The following is a 14,258-nucleotide window of genomic DNA, read 5'->3' as shown; positions in this document are numbered from 1 at the left end:
GATGTCAGATATTGCTTAAATATAATACAATTACTATTGATATATTATTATTGTTGTTGTTGTTATTATTATTATTATTATTAGTAGTAGTAGTAGTAGTAATAGTAGTAATAGCATAACTACTAATAATAATATTACATTTCTGTCATACTTTTTTTTTTTATTTCAATTGAGCTTTTATTTTGGCTGAGCTTTTATTTTGAAGTGTTTCTGTGTTGTTATGACCAACTGTATTGTTGGAGCTCTCACATAAGACGGGAGCTTCCCAATCTGGAAAAGCCGGTCGCTACGTGACTCAAAGTGATTATTAAACCACAAAAGACTGCTATTTAAATAAATAAATTTACTCTATATGTGCCTCACGCTACAAAGTGAATTTGCGCTCTGTTAACAATCTTGCTTCAAACAGAGTGCTCGATGCCCATGACGTTGTTCTCCGTATAAGCCATGGAGGAGCTTTAAAAGGTACGTGCAGCTGATGAAAAAAGTAAAAGCACTCTTTCCACATATTCACAAGTGCTCAGATTTGCAGCGCACTGCTCATGCATATTTATATCATTACATCACAGCTTTTGCAGTAAAGTAATCTCACTAAGACATTACGTGATTTTAATTTGTGCTCTGATTGTTTATGTAATGACATTTGTTCGTAAGATGGTATCGTTTGTGGTATCGGAGGATTTTTATGAGTACGAGTACATGAGCGGGTTATCGGACCCGATTCATCCCTAATAGTTACATAATAAATACATACCTCTTATGAAACCACCTGATAGGCCACACCCAGTAACTTTCGAATGATAGTTATGCTCAGTGTTTGGCATGATTTAATTACAAAGTAATTCATTACTGTAATCTAATTATTTCTAAGTAGTGTAGCGCATTACATTTTTTATTTATTTTACTCAGATTACAGTTACTGACTTTCAATTAAGTTAATTATTTGAATTACTTGGGTTACACATATTTCTAAAATAATACTATATATGTAGATTACATTTAAAGCATGAATTGTGTTAATGTATATGTCTGTTTGTGTTTTGTGATAACTGAAGGGTGTGCGCACCCTAACGAGTCAATGAACAAGGAGAACGTTATAGACGTTATTTTGAATACGTGTAGCGGAAAAACAAAAGCTTTTCTGTGAAAGGTGTTTTAGAAAACAACTTAAAAGTAATTAGTTATGGGATTACATTTCCAAACAAGTCATCAGTAATGTCAGTAATCTGATTACAATTTTAAAGTAGTAATAAGTACTTTATAATGAATTACTTTTTGAGTAACTTACTCAACATTGGTCATGCGCAAGGACACACAGGAGCTACATCTGTTACGCATGACTAGTATTAAAATACTTTTTAACATTTAATGACTTGCAGGATATGATTTTTAGATATCTACAATTACATTTTCACTAGTTAAAATGCTTATTCTTGATATCTGCTATGGAATTACTACTTGTACAAATGCCAGTTCTGGATATCAGTAATAACATTTGCGCTAGTTATAGTGTTAATTCTTGAAATCAAAACTGGAGTAAATACTCACAGAAATATCCATTCCTGATATTGGAAAAATTGAACTTCAATTAGTATAAAAACATATTTTTTCTTTAGTAGAATTTCACAATGATCTATAGCACGGCGAATTGACTTTTAATCATGTGCAGGATATCAATGATAACATTTTCACTAGTTAAAATGCAAATTTTTGATATCAGGAATGGAATTACTACTAGTAAAAGCACTAATTTGATCAGTTATTACATTTACACTCGTAAAAATGTCAGTTCTTGGGAAAAAAAAATAGAATTCATTACTGGCAGAAATACCCATTCTTGATAAAAAAAATAAAAAATAATAATAATATTGTTTTGTATCTGTAACCACAGTTTTACTAGTAGAATTTCACAATGATGTGACATTCACTCCTATTCAAAATGCAATAACAGATAACTACTTAATTTCTCACTAGCTGAAATTTCACATATCAGCAATATACTACTTACTATTTTTGATATCAGTAATTACATTGTTACTAGTGCAAAGTTCCATTCCTGTAACTGGATTACAACTAGTAAATTACAAAATAGAAGTTCATCCGCCTAGAACCACAGTCCCAGCGCTAAATGAAATATTTAGACAATTTTACAGCTCAAATAACAATTTTTTGTTCAAAGTAATGAATAAGAGAGCTTTAACAAAAATCCATGCTGCAAATTATGCTTTTAAACCCTACAAAATGGGTTGCCCCACGGACTTCCCTTGTATTGCTAATTTGAAAACAAGTCTTTTTATGTGCTTAAAATATTGCACAATGCATTTATTTATGTCCATTTATTATTCCAACTGTCTTTATTTCTCATATCAACATTAATATATATATATATATATATATATATATATATATATATATATATATATATATATATATATATATATATTGTGAAATATGACTCTTGATGAAAATAACTGTTAATTTTGCAATTTGCAAGCCACATCACAACAAGGTAAGAATTCCATCATCTGGAAAAACATTTCAGTGCCTCTGGCTCTGGCAGAAAGATGCTTTTAAAACATGATTTCTCCAGTGCCACAAATTTGTTTTAATGCCAAACATCTTGTATTTATACATTTGTAGGTTGACTGAAATGATGTGAACAATGAATTTTGGCACTTTCTACAACATTTACATACTGGTGGAGTGCGACCGCAAAACGGGTCAACAGATGTTTGTAATAACCTGAAGCCATACAGGCTGCTGACACTAGCAGTGATTCTAATATTGACAGAAGTGATCCAGTTCATAAATTGCATTTTAATTAGTGTGGGCTTATTGGACAGATTTAAAGAAACATTTCTATAATATAATGTTGCTCCTTGTTTTTTTGGTCAGAGCTCACAGATTCCAGAAGCCATTCATACCTAGGGGTCATATTATGAGAAATCAAGTTTTCTTCATCTTTTGAAATAAAAGAGCTTGTTTTATATATAAAAAAATATATATAGATATTGTAACTTTCAGAACTCAAAACTTCCTCCCCAGCCCAAAGAGACTACTGAAACTAAGCTGCAAAAACATGTTCCAAATGTACACATACTTCAGACACATGAATATATTCACACATGAACACCCACATTTACATGTTAATGACACCTGTTCGTTGTTCAGAATGTAAGGAAACAGCGGCAGAAGGCTTTCAGTCTGATCTAAACAGTTTTTGTCACATTTCAGCATGCATTGTTTTATGGATCTGTCACAATGTGATGCAACCTGCTCAAAGAGGCTATTACTGAAGGAGGGTGTAGTTTAAAACTATATTAGAAAAGACAGCAAACCTGCAGACTGTGAGTAATCGCTCTTGCTCATTTCACACTCAAATAGGGATTTTATACAGCCTTAAAGACCAAGAAGTAGTCTTAAATGAGCAACTGAAACTTCTTAAGAGACTTAGTTTGTGTCTTTCCATTTTGAGTGAGCACATAGAAACATCATTTGCATAAACCTAAAAATATGAGGTGCTGGTGTAGGTGTATCCTGAGTGAGAATGACATGAACTCAGATATTACCTGAGTCATAAACATGTCTGTCTTATTAGAATTGTCTGGTCATGTTTTCTGTCCTAGTGACATGTTTTCTGTTGCAAGAAAGAAAAAGAATATGACTTCATCAATGTAAAAATCTTTAGCAATGTGAAAGTGAATGCAATCTACAATCATTAGAAGTGTCTCATATTTATACAGTATCAGCATCTCCCACTAAAAGCGTTTAGATGCGCACTCCTACCGCGAACGTCAACGGGAGAGAATAGGGTGACCAATGGGGCCCCCTGGGTGTTGTGGGCCCGTGGGCTTCAGCCTGTGTAAGCCTGTGCATTAATGTGCCCCTTCTGATAAAGGGATAGTTCACCCATAAAATGAAAATTCTCTTATCATTTACTCAACCTCACGCCATCCCAGATCTGTATGACTTTCTTTCTTCTGCTGAACACAAATTAAGGTTTGTAGAAGAATATCTCAGCTTTGTAGGTGCATAAAATATAAGTGAATGGTGACCAAAACTTATCCATAAAGCATGTAAAGGCAGCATAAAAGTAATCCATAAGACTCTAGTGTTTTAATCCATGTCTTCTGAAATGATCCAATCTGTTTTATGTGAGAACAGACTAAAATGTAACTAGTATTTCACTATAAACCTTGACATCAGCAATTTTTTTGTCAATTATGATTTAAAGCTTGATTATACTTGCAGATACACTGCAGAATCTCCACCATCATCATAACTGATTATCAAACTATAATTTGGTTTAGAGGAATGTGTTGACATGAATTTGGGAGCAGAGAAAGCAGATCCATAATAACTGAGCTCCAGCCATGATAAAATACTAATATGTACTTATGAACTTCTCCTGCAGTCCCTTCATTCCATATCAAATCAAATCAAATCACTTTATTGTCACACAGCCATATACACAAGTGCAATGGTGTGTGAAATTCTTGGGTGCAGTTCCGATCAACATAGCAGTCGTGACAGTGATGAGACATATACCAATTTACAATAACATCAAATTAACACAACACAATTTAAAGTCTAATATACACATAATTACACAAAACACAATATACAAATAATAACATACACTGTACAGTATACAATACACACTATATAGATACACATTATTCATCTACACTGTATCTCCATCTTTCTTAGAATACTGACATTAAACAAAGAAGGTGTCTGATGCAGCCAAAGGTTACTTTTTGTTCAAACAAATAAGCCATTCGGCAATTCACTTGGTGTTTCCATATTTTTTTTTGGGACATGTACCATGATAATATGAAAGAGAAAAAAAAAAAAAAAAAACACTGTGGTATTGCAATGGTAATATCAGAGTCTGAATAATTACTATATTAATATTACACAGTATTTACATGGTACTTCAAATAATACCATGGTTTTACTATGGTGCAAGTAAAAAAACATGGCATTACCATGGACCATGACAAAGCATATAGACAAAGCACAATGTGCTTAAGCTAACAACACACAATAATTATAATCTTTCATGTCTTTATTGATAACATCCCATTAAACATTCACAGTGCTGTGGAAACAGTAAGTGAACTTCTATGCTAATGACATCAACAAAAGCTAATTAGAGTCAGGAACTGGCAAACCTGGCATCCAATTAATGATTAAAGATTGGAGGTGTGGGTTAGAGCTACTTTGACTAATAAAAAGCACTCAAACATTTTGAGTTTTCTATTCACAAGAAGCATCTGCTGCCGTGGACCATGCCTCACAAAAAAGAGTTCTCAGAAGACCTACGATCAAGAATCGTTGCTTTGCATAAAGCTGGAAAGGGTTACAAAGTTATCTTTAAGAGCTTAGATATTTATCTTTCCACAGTTAGACAAATTGTCTATAAATGGAGATGTTTTAGTACTGTGGCTACTCTCCCAAAAATTGGTGGTCCAGCCAAGATGACTCAAAGGGCACACCACTGAGTGCTCAGTGAGGTAAAATAGAACCCTAGAGTGACAGCTAAAAACTTGAAAGAATCATTGGAACTGGTTAACATCTCTGTTCAGGAGTCTATTCTATGGAAATCATTAAACAGGCATGGTGTCCATGGCAGGACACCATGAAGGAAGTCGCTGCTCCTGAAGTTTGCCAAAAACCACCTTGACACTCCACAATGCTACTGGAAAATGTTTTGTGGACTGATGAAACTTAAATTGTTTAGGAAGAACATGCAGCACTACTTATGGTGTAAAAAGGGCACTCCATACCAGCATGAAAACATCATCCAAATGGTGAAGTATGGTGGAGGGAGGATCATGATTTGGGGCTGCTTTGCTGCTTCAAGGCCAGGATCGCTTGCCATTATCCAGGGAAAAACGAATTCCCAAGTTTATCAAGATATTCTACACTATAATGTCAGGGTGGCTGTTCGCCTGCTGAAGCCTAGTAAAAGTTGGGTGATGCAGCAGGAAAATGACCCTAAGCATAGAAGTAAATCCACTTCAGAATGGCTTCAGAAAAATAAAATCTATCCCAGTCAGAGCCCAGACGTAAGCCCAATAGAGATGCTGTGGAATGACCTCAAGAGAGCCGTTCACACCAGACATCCTAAAAATATGGCTGTGTAGAAGCATTTCTGTAAGGAAGAATGGTCCAGAATTTCTTCTGAACATTGTGCAGGTCTATTCTGCAGCTACCGGAAATGCTTGGTTAAGGTCATCACTGCCAAAGGAGGATCGGCCATTTATTAAATCCAAGGGTTCACTTACTTTTTCACAGCACTGTGAATGTTTATGGGACGTGTTCAATAAAGACATGAAAGATTATAATTGTTTGTGTGTTGTTAGCTTAAGCACATTGTTGCTTGTCTATACTTGTGACTGATGAAGATGAGATCACATTTGATAACCAATTAATGCAGAAAACCAGCTAATTCCAAAGGGTTCACAAACTTTTTCTTGCCACTGTAAAACACATGTACAGTATATACTATATACGGATGTCCAGTGTCTAATTAATCCCCTCAAACATACAACAGAGTCACCAGAGGAACTGAAACCACTGCCTGGCTTCCAATTTCACTGGACTACATTTGCACATTCATATTCAGAAACTTCTCACACACCAATTTGCTAAATCTAGGTATTTAATACAGAACAGATCAAAGAGAGAGAAAGAAAGAGAGAGAAATTACTGCACATTTTGGATGTCTCCCTTATCAAGTTTACCTGATTCCACTCATCTTATTAGTAGAGATGACCTGAATTGGGTGTGTCAGATAGGACAAAAAAACATCAAAATATGCAGTCTGTGGGAACAGACAACAATATATGGATTCTCTAGACTCTTTAAAGCTATCTCTGATATTTTACAAGAATATTGCTAAAGTATAAAATGCTAAGGGTGTTATGCATTGCTAAAGTGATTCAATTTTGTTTATCCCCGCCCATCTGTTATTGACGACGGGTGGGAGGTGAATGAAATATCACACGTAGAAGCAATTTAGTTCCTTTATTGAATCTTTGGCTGGTAATGACATATTTGCCTCAACCAAACAGCCCTTACACTTGCATATAAGACCTAAATCTTCATTATTATCCATGTGAAAACAAAACTCTCAGCCAAGGTACACCTGTGAGCAATTCACTGGCAGCACCAGCTTTATATTATGTGAGAGATCAAAAGGAGGACATTGACATTTCTCTCTGAACTTTAATAGACTGTTGGATTGAGCTGAAATTCTAAAATTAAGATGTGCAGGATCATCAGAGCACTGAGCACCAGAACCGTCAGGCACAAGAACAGTTTTTTCCCTCAGGCTATCCATCTCATGAACAGCTAAAATTGCCCCATTGAGCAATAATTAATGTGCAATACACAGCTTAGTCTATTTATAATTATCCAACATACCACACCTCTTCTGCCATTACATTCCCTTGCATCTGTATATAACAGATTGTATTTGTATATTGTACATACGTATATATATATATATATATATATATATATATATATATATATATATATATATATATATATTCCTGTTGTGTATTTCTACACTGTAACAAATTGCTGTAGTTTCTACAGCAAAATTCTACAAAACTTACTGTTTTAACATTTTACAAGTTGTTACTGTAGTTTGCAATGCATTATGGGTCAAACAAAGTACTACAGTATATTTCCATGTCAACTTAAGTGAATTTACAGGTAGGTGATGTTGTCACTGTAGCTCATGCATTTTCACAGTAATTTATTGTGATGTGGCATTATGGGATTGCACGGGTTGCATTCAGGTTTGAAATCTGGTGGACTGGAGCAGAAGAGGAATTACTCACAATTGTTGGTAAGTTCACTTAAATTATGTCCATAAATAAAGTACACTACTCTATTATACTTATTTCATTTCATGTGGTATAAGCTATTTGATATTTCGAACAGAAACAATTCATAACATTAGCCCATTTAATGTCAGATGTAATTAATTTGATCGATTTGTAGTTCACAAAAGCATGTCATCACGACATTTAGTGGGATGTAAAAGTCCTTGATTCCAATGTTTTTCGAAACATTACGTTTGGTTAGTTAGGAATGTGTCATTAACTTTAAGGTTCTTGTTTCAGGCGCGAGGCAGCTGGAGTGCGACGGGGCACACCATAATTGCTGAACTGCAGGTGGTGAGACGAACCTGAACTAAAAGGTGAAAATATAGACAAAAAACATCGTAAATGTAATTTTAACATGAATGAATGCTGCAGTTCCCCTTTGCTGTAGAGAAAGTATTTTTAGAGCCATTTGACGAACACGACATTTCGACTGAAGTGCTTGTGAGACAAAACTACATGGTAAATACGTACTTGCAGTCAGTTTGGGTGACGAAAACATTAGAAAATAAGATGTTAACATGGTTGAATGCTGTAATTTTCTCGTTTATTTCGGCAGTTTAAATTTCTTACTGAGGACATGTAAAAGTAGTGTTTAACAGAGGCCCGCGTCATTACTACATTGAATGTTAAGCAATTTGATGCGATCGTTGTTTTAGGAATGTATCTTTCGAAATTACTGGCAAAAGATTTGCGATTTAAATTTCTTTCACTGCTCAGAGTTCCCATATATTAATTATCATTCTATTACTATAATTAGAACCCAAATAGAAATGAGAAATATATCACTGTAAATTGTGTCAGCATGAGAGCAATACCATTCTAGGTTTTACTCAGCATATGAAAGTACACAGTAATGTTCCAAACTGTTCCTTCACCTGTGGTGTTCCTGATTGTTCCCGTGCTTTTACAAAATGTTCAGCATTCAAGTCTCATCTATATAGAGACCATAAGGGGTATCATAGAGGTGTCAGATTTGACCAAACAGACACAACATTGATTTGCCAGATTGAATATTGTCATTTCACATGTACAAGTCTGAAGGGCTTAATTAGGCATTTAAAGGGCTATATAGATGAGGGCAGGGAAATAAAATGCCCTTTTAAGAGCTGCAAGAGGACATATAGTGTTAAATCCACATTTGCGTCTCATATTTCAAGAACACACAAAAACAGTCCACCTAAGCATCTACATGAAGCAGTTTTTGCAAAGCCATCGCAACATGAGTGTCAACCCTGTACATATCTAGATGAGAGTGAGGGACCTGAGCCAGGTGAGGTCCTTGAAAGTGTAGATGAAGATTTTCCTCTGAAGAATTTGACTTTGTTTTATTTAAAAATGCAAGCAAAGCTTCTTTTATCTTCATCTTTAATTCAGACCATCATTGAGGAAGTCCAAGGTATTCATGATCTGGCCCAGTCATTTGTCTTCTTGAAATTCAAGGACAGATTGTCTGAACTTGGGGTGTCTAGTGACACAATAATAATTATAATTGAGGAACTCAAAAAGAACGATATACTTAATGCAGGCAATTCTGTCTTGCGTACAGATCAGTGTCGCAAGACAGTCTTTAAAAACTGCTTTAATTATGTAGAACCAGTGCCTGTGTATTTAGGTACTAATGACTCTAATGACTAATAATAGGGAAAGAATGCTTTGCACAGTACGTGCCTATAAAGGGAACTCTTAATGCCCTTTTTGAATCAGAGGCTTTCAAAAAGCAATATGAACTATCACATTCTCGCCTACCAACCAATGATGTGTTTGAGGACATTTGGGATGGACATAATATTGCTAATAGTGCCTTATTTGAAACAGACAAATCATCTATAGCCTTGATTCTCTATCAAGATGCATTTGAGGTTGTAAATACTTTAGGATCAGGCCGAAAGAAACACAAGATTTTGGCAGTATATTTAACACTTGGTGATATTTGCCATACAACAGGTCCAATATTGATCACATGCAGCTTGTTCTTCTCTGCAGGGAACAAGATTTTAAGCATTTTGGACAGGAAATAGTTTTTAATCAATTGATTAATGACCTTAAAGACCTAGAGGAGAGTGGCATTGCACTGAAGGATGGTAAAGTTATTAAAAGGGCTCTGTGCGCAATAGCAGGAGACAATCTTGGGTCACACAATATTGGTGGCTTCCTGGAAAACTTCAGCAGGAGTGCTTTTTTTTTGTAGATTTTGTGACATAGATAGACAAACATTCGAGTCTAGTCCATTGTCAGCTGTATCGAAAAGAACAGCTGTCATATCAGCATCATGTTGAAAACCTAAGAGAAAGCAACACAGAATCAGTGTGTGGAATAAAATTTGACTCAGTATTCAACCAGCTGCTTTACTTTCATGTCTGCCAACCTGGTCTCCCACCATGTCTAGGTCATGACCTTTTTGAGGGCATTGTTTCCTGTGACTTAGCATTATGCATCAACCACTTGGTAAACACAGAGAAACATTTCACGTTTGAAGAACTGAATAGAAGCATAAGTCAGTTTACTTATCTAGGAAGTGATGGAAATGACAAACCTCCTGAGTTTTGTGCAAATAGTGGGAAGTTGGGTGGACATGCAGTCCAAAATTGGTGCCTGTTGAGGGTCCTCCCTTTATTGGTTGGAGACAGGATAAAAAACCCAAGCGAAAGTAGTGTATGGAAGTTGATTTTTCTCTTGAGAGAAATAGTTGTGCATGTGTGTTCACCAGTTATTACTGCAGATCAGGTTGCTTATTTGGGTGTCCTCATTGAAGAATACATCCAGTCTAGAGTGGAGTTATTCCCAGAGTTTTCCCTTAAACCAAAACACCACTACCTCTGTCACTGTCCAAAGCTTATAATCCAATTTGGACCTCTGATCCATCTTTGGACTCTGAGATTTGAAAGTAAGCACACTTAATTCAAACAGTGTGCAAGAAAATTGCACAACTTTAAAAACCTGTGTGCTACTTTAGCAGAGAGACATCAGCTCTTACAATCACACTTAATTACTGGGACTCTTTTAAACCTGTAGTTCAGGTGGAAAGAGGAAATTAATTTTATATTGGTGACTACAATGAAAGCATTAAGGTAGCAACTGCAACATTATTTTCACTTATAACTCTACTGTAGCAGCAAATTAAGTAATTTACAAAGGTACAAAGTACAAAAAACAACAACAACAACAAAAAAAAAAACATGTATGTTGTACTAAAACAAGATGAAGAAGGTCTACACATGGGTGAGATTAAGCTGATTTTAATTCACTTTAATGATTCTGTCTACTTTGTTGTGAGGAGGCAGCAGGCTGTGGAGCTAGTTGATATGGGCATCCATTGTCTAACAGAGACAGTTCAAGAGTCAGACTATGTGTGTAAAGCAAGAGAATCTCCTTGATTATTATCCATTAGTGCAGTACAAGATGAATGGCTTAGCAGTGATTATATTTCATCACTCTCTCCCAGATTTGTAGAGTAATGTCAGCATTAGGGGAGGATGTACGAGATGCTGTGTTGGCAGTCCTACCTGGGCTACCAGAGGAGAAACTACTTTCTCTCCTGAACAAGATGGCAAGCATAGGATTTGAGTCCAAATCTGACCTGCAGTTCATTAAAGAGGATTATCTCCCTGATCACATCACGCCAATACAGTGCCATCGTCTCCTCAGTGCGTGGAATGAAGAAGGTATGTCATGGTCAATCTTCTGATCACTACTGTATAAAAAGCACTTAACATTAAAGATTTAAATTAAGATTTCACCAAAAAATTATAATTTTCTCACCTTTAATACTGTCTCAAACTCAAACAACTTTTGCGTTTTTGTGGAACACCAACAAAGAAATTTTGATGGAGATGTGTTTTTGTTCATACAACGCATGTCAATGTGGTCCAACACTTCCAAGCTCCAAAAACGACTTACAGGCACCATAAAGATAATCCATACAACTGGAGGGGTTTAATCCATGTTTTCGGAAGTAATATAATCAGTTTTGAGTGAAGACAGATTAAAATGTAAAAAACAAATGAAGTTTGATTACACTTCCTTGTACACTGGAGTCATATGAATTACCTTCATGCTGCCTTTATGTCCTTTGGAGCTTGAAAGTTTAGGACTCCAATTAAGGACCCTGCTGACTTTGTACAATTATGAAAATATCTTGGTGTTCTGCTGAAGAAAGTAAGTTGTATTTGAGACAATATAAGAGCAAGTAATGAGAGATTCATTTTTGGTTGAACTAATTCAATGTTCATTGTTTGTGGATGTTGAGCTGTATCAGGCTATTACAAGGATTTTTTTCTTCTTCTTTCAGACCAAACAAGTTATGTCAAAGTAACACCTCTAGAATCCACAAACATACTCTTTGATGATGGAGAATCCTCTGTTGTGGTATCAAAGTCTAGTTCCTCAAGCACACCAAGTATGTCCAGCGCAAACAGCTCCAGTACAACTGTGGAGTTAACTGTATGTCCTGAAAACTTTGAAGTTCCCTGGAATAGGATGCCTTCTGGTATTAAAACAGCCATTGCACTGGGAAAACGCCATACAGCTAAAGATTGCAGAGAATTGGTAAGAATTATTGTTGATGAAATGAGACTGACAGAGTTAAATCCATCAAAATCACAATGCCTGTTTGTCGCTAAGAAGATCGTTAAACAGTATTCACAAAGCTTTGCTGATGTCTTGAGAGATGGCACAAGGATTGGCACTGGCTATGGATCTCTTTTGACTCAACTAAAAACAAGAATTGAGCATGTGGCTGCTCATTTTCAAGATGCAGGAAACAGAAAAGGACCTCACATTAACCAGTGGAAGACATTGCTCCAGGAGCTGCTGACCAGTATGGTTGTGTGAGATGGCAGCCTGAGTGTCCTCTTGAAGAAACTGAGGAGAGTCTTAAAGATAAACAAAAATAAATGAAGGACCTCTATAGTACTGAGGGGCCAGCTGGGGTAGAGAGAGGATATCTCAGTCAGTTAATGAAAGCAACATACTATCTCCAATGGAAGTCCATCAATGCCTGTCCACCACCATCCAATGCTGAGTTGAAAAATTAATGGCCGTATCTTTTCACACCTAAAGAACTGTATAACCACTTTAAATCACTTACAAACATCAGCATTCTGGAAAAACTTGAGAACTCCATGGAAGAAAAGGGAAAGATGATCCTTCAGTTCTTCCGACAAAAGCCAGCAGGGACTAATGCAGATGAGATACAGCGCATAATTATGAAGTTTGATGATAGTGGAGCATCTTGTTTCATCCCATGTGTGGTCCTTCTGCTTCGATCACACTTCAAAGAGAAACTTGAAGCACTCATTCTTCAGACCGATCATAAGTCATATGTAGTGTAAAAAATTGTGTGTTGTGGGGGTGTATATTGATCTCATATATGTAAATACATTTAAATTATCAATATTTTTTCCAATTTTTTATTTCTTGTAGGTGTCTGCAACAGCAGCTGATGTGGAGAAAATGTTGACGCTTCCAGACTCTCCCAGACTGATTGTCTTAGGTAGTGTACATTGTTCTGAAATCTGTTGTAAATTATTTAATAAACTTTGACTGTTGTATTTTAGTTTAATTTTTTATTTTTTTTATAAAGTATTGCTAACATTTGTTAATTTTAGGTGAAATTCTCACTGCGACCCAGTGGATGCTGAGTATTAAGGGTGGGGTGGTTGTGAATTCACACTCCAACTTTGTGGCTGGATTTGCAGCTTTTCATCTTATTACAACTTCAAACTGGTGTACCAGAAGGAGGCATCCTGCACACTTGAATTTGTTCAAAGGTAACAAAATGTATTTAAATATACACACTTATATGTTAACTACTTAATACATTATTAGTGCAGTAGTGCTTATTGTAAAGTGGTACTTAATTCTTTTTTTTTTTTCTTTTTTATTCAATTCTGCATACTATCCTAAAGCTTCTGCTTGTGTTTTTGTGACTGATCTTTGTGCAGATGTTTTGTTGGAATCAACCCACCCACTGGCACCAAGACAGCCACAACAAAGGCAAAAAAAGCAGAAAGGTCTCAGAGAAGAGGAACAACACAGTCAACCCTCATGTGTGTACTCTTCTCATAAAATTAATGGACTTTGAGTGGTTAAGCATGTAAGTTTACATACAGGTGCATCTCAATAAATTAGAATGTCATGGAAAAGTTCATTTATTTCAGTAATTCAATTAAAATTGTGAAACTCGTGTATTAAATAAATTCAATGCACACAGACTGAAGTAGTTTAAGTCTTTGGTTCTTTTAATTGTGATGATTTTGGCTCACATTTAACAAAAACCCACCAATTCACTATCTCAAAAAATTAGAATACATCATAAGACCAATAAAAAAAACATTTTTAGTGAATTGTTGG

At 35.6% G+C, this 14,258-nt stretch overlaps 1 pseudogene; it reads left to right on the top strand.

The window, feature by feature from the left end:
• Nucleotides 1-3,217: 3,217 nt before the first annotated feature.
• LOC127452311 (uncharacterized) lies at nt 3,218-14,015 on the top strand (annotated as a pseudogene).
• Nucleotides 14,016-14,258: the final 243 nt, after the last annotated feature.

This window comes from Myxocyprinus asiaticus, chromosome 14 (assembly GCF_019703515.2).
Source record: "Myxocyprinus asiaticus isolate MX2 ecotype Aquarium Trade chromosome 14, UBuf_Myxa_2, whole genome shotgun sequence".
Classification (NCBI taxonomy): domain Eukaryota; kingdom Metazoa; phylum Chordata; class Actinopteri; order Cypriniformes; family Catostomidae; genus Myxocyprinus; species Myxocyprinus asiaticus.
The sequence above is the reverse complement of the archived record's forward strand: the minus strand, read 5'-3'. Positions and strand labels throughout refer to the sequence as shown.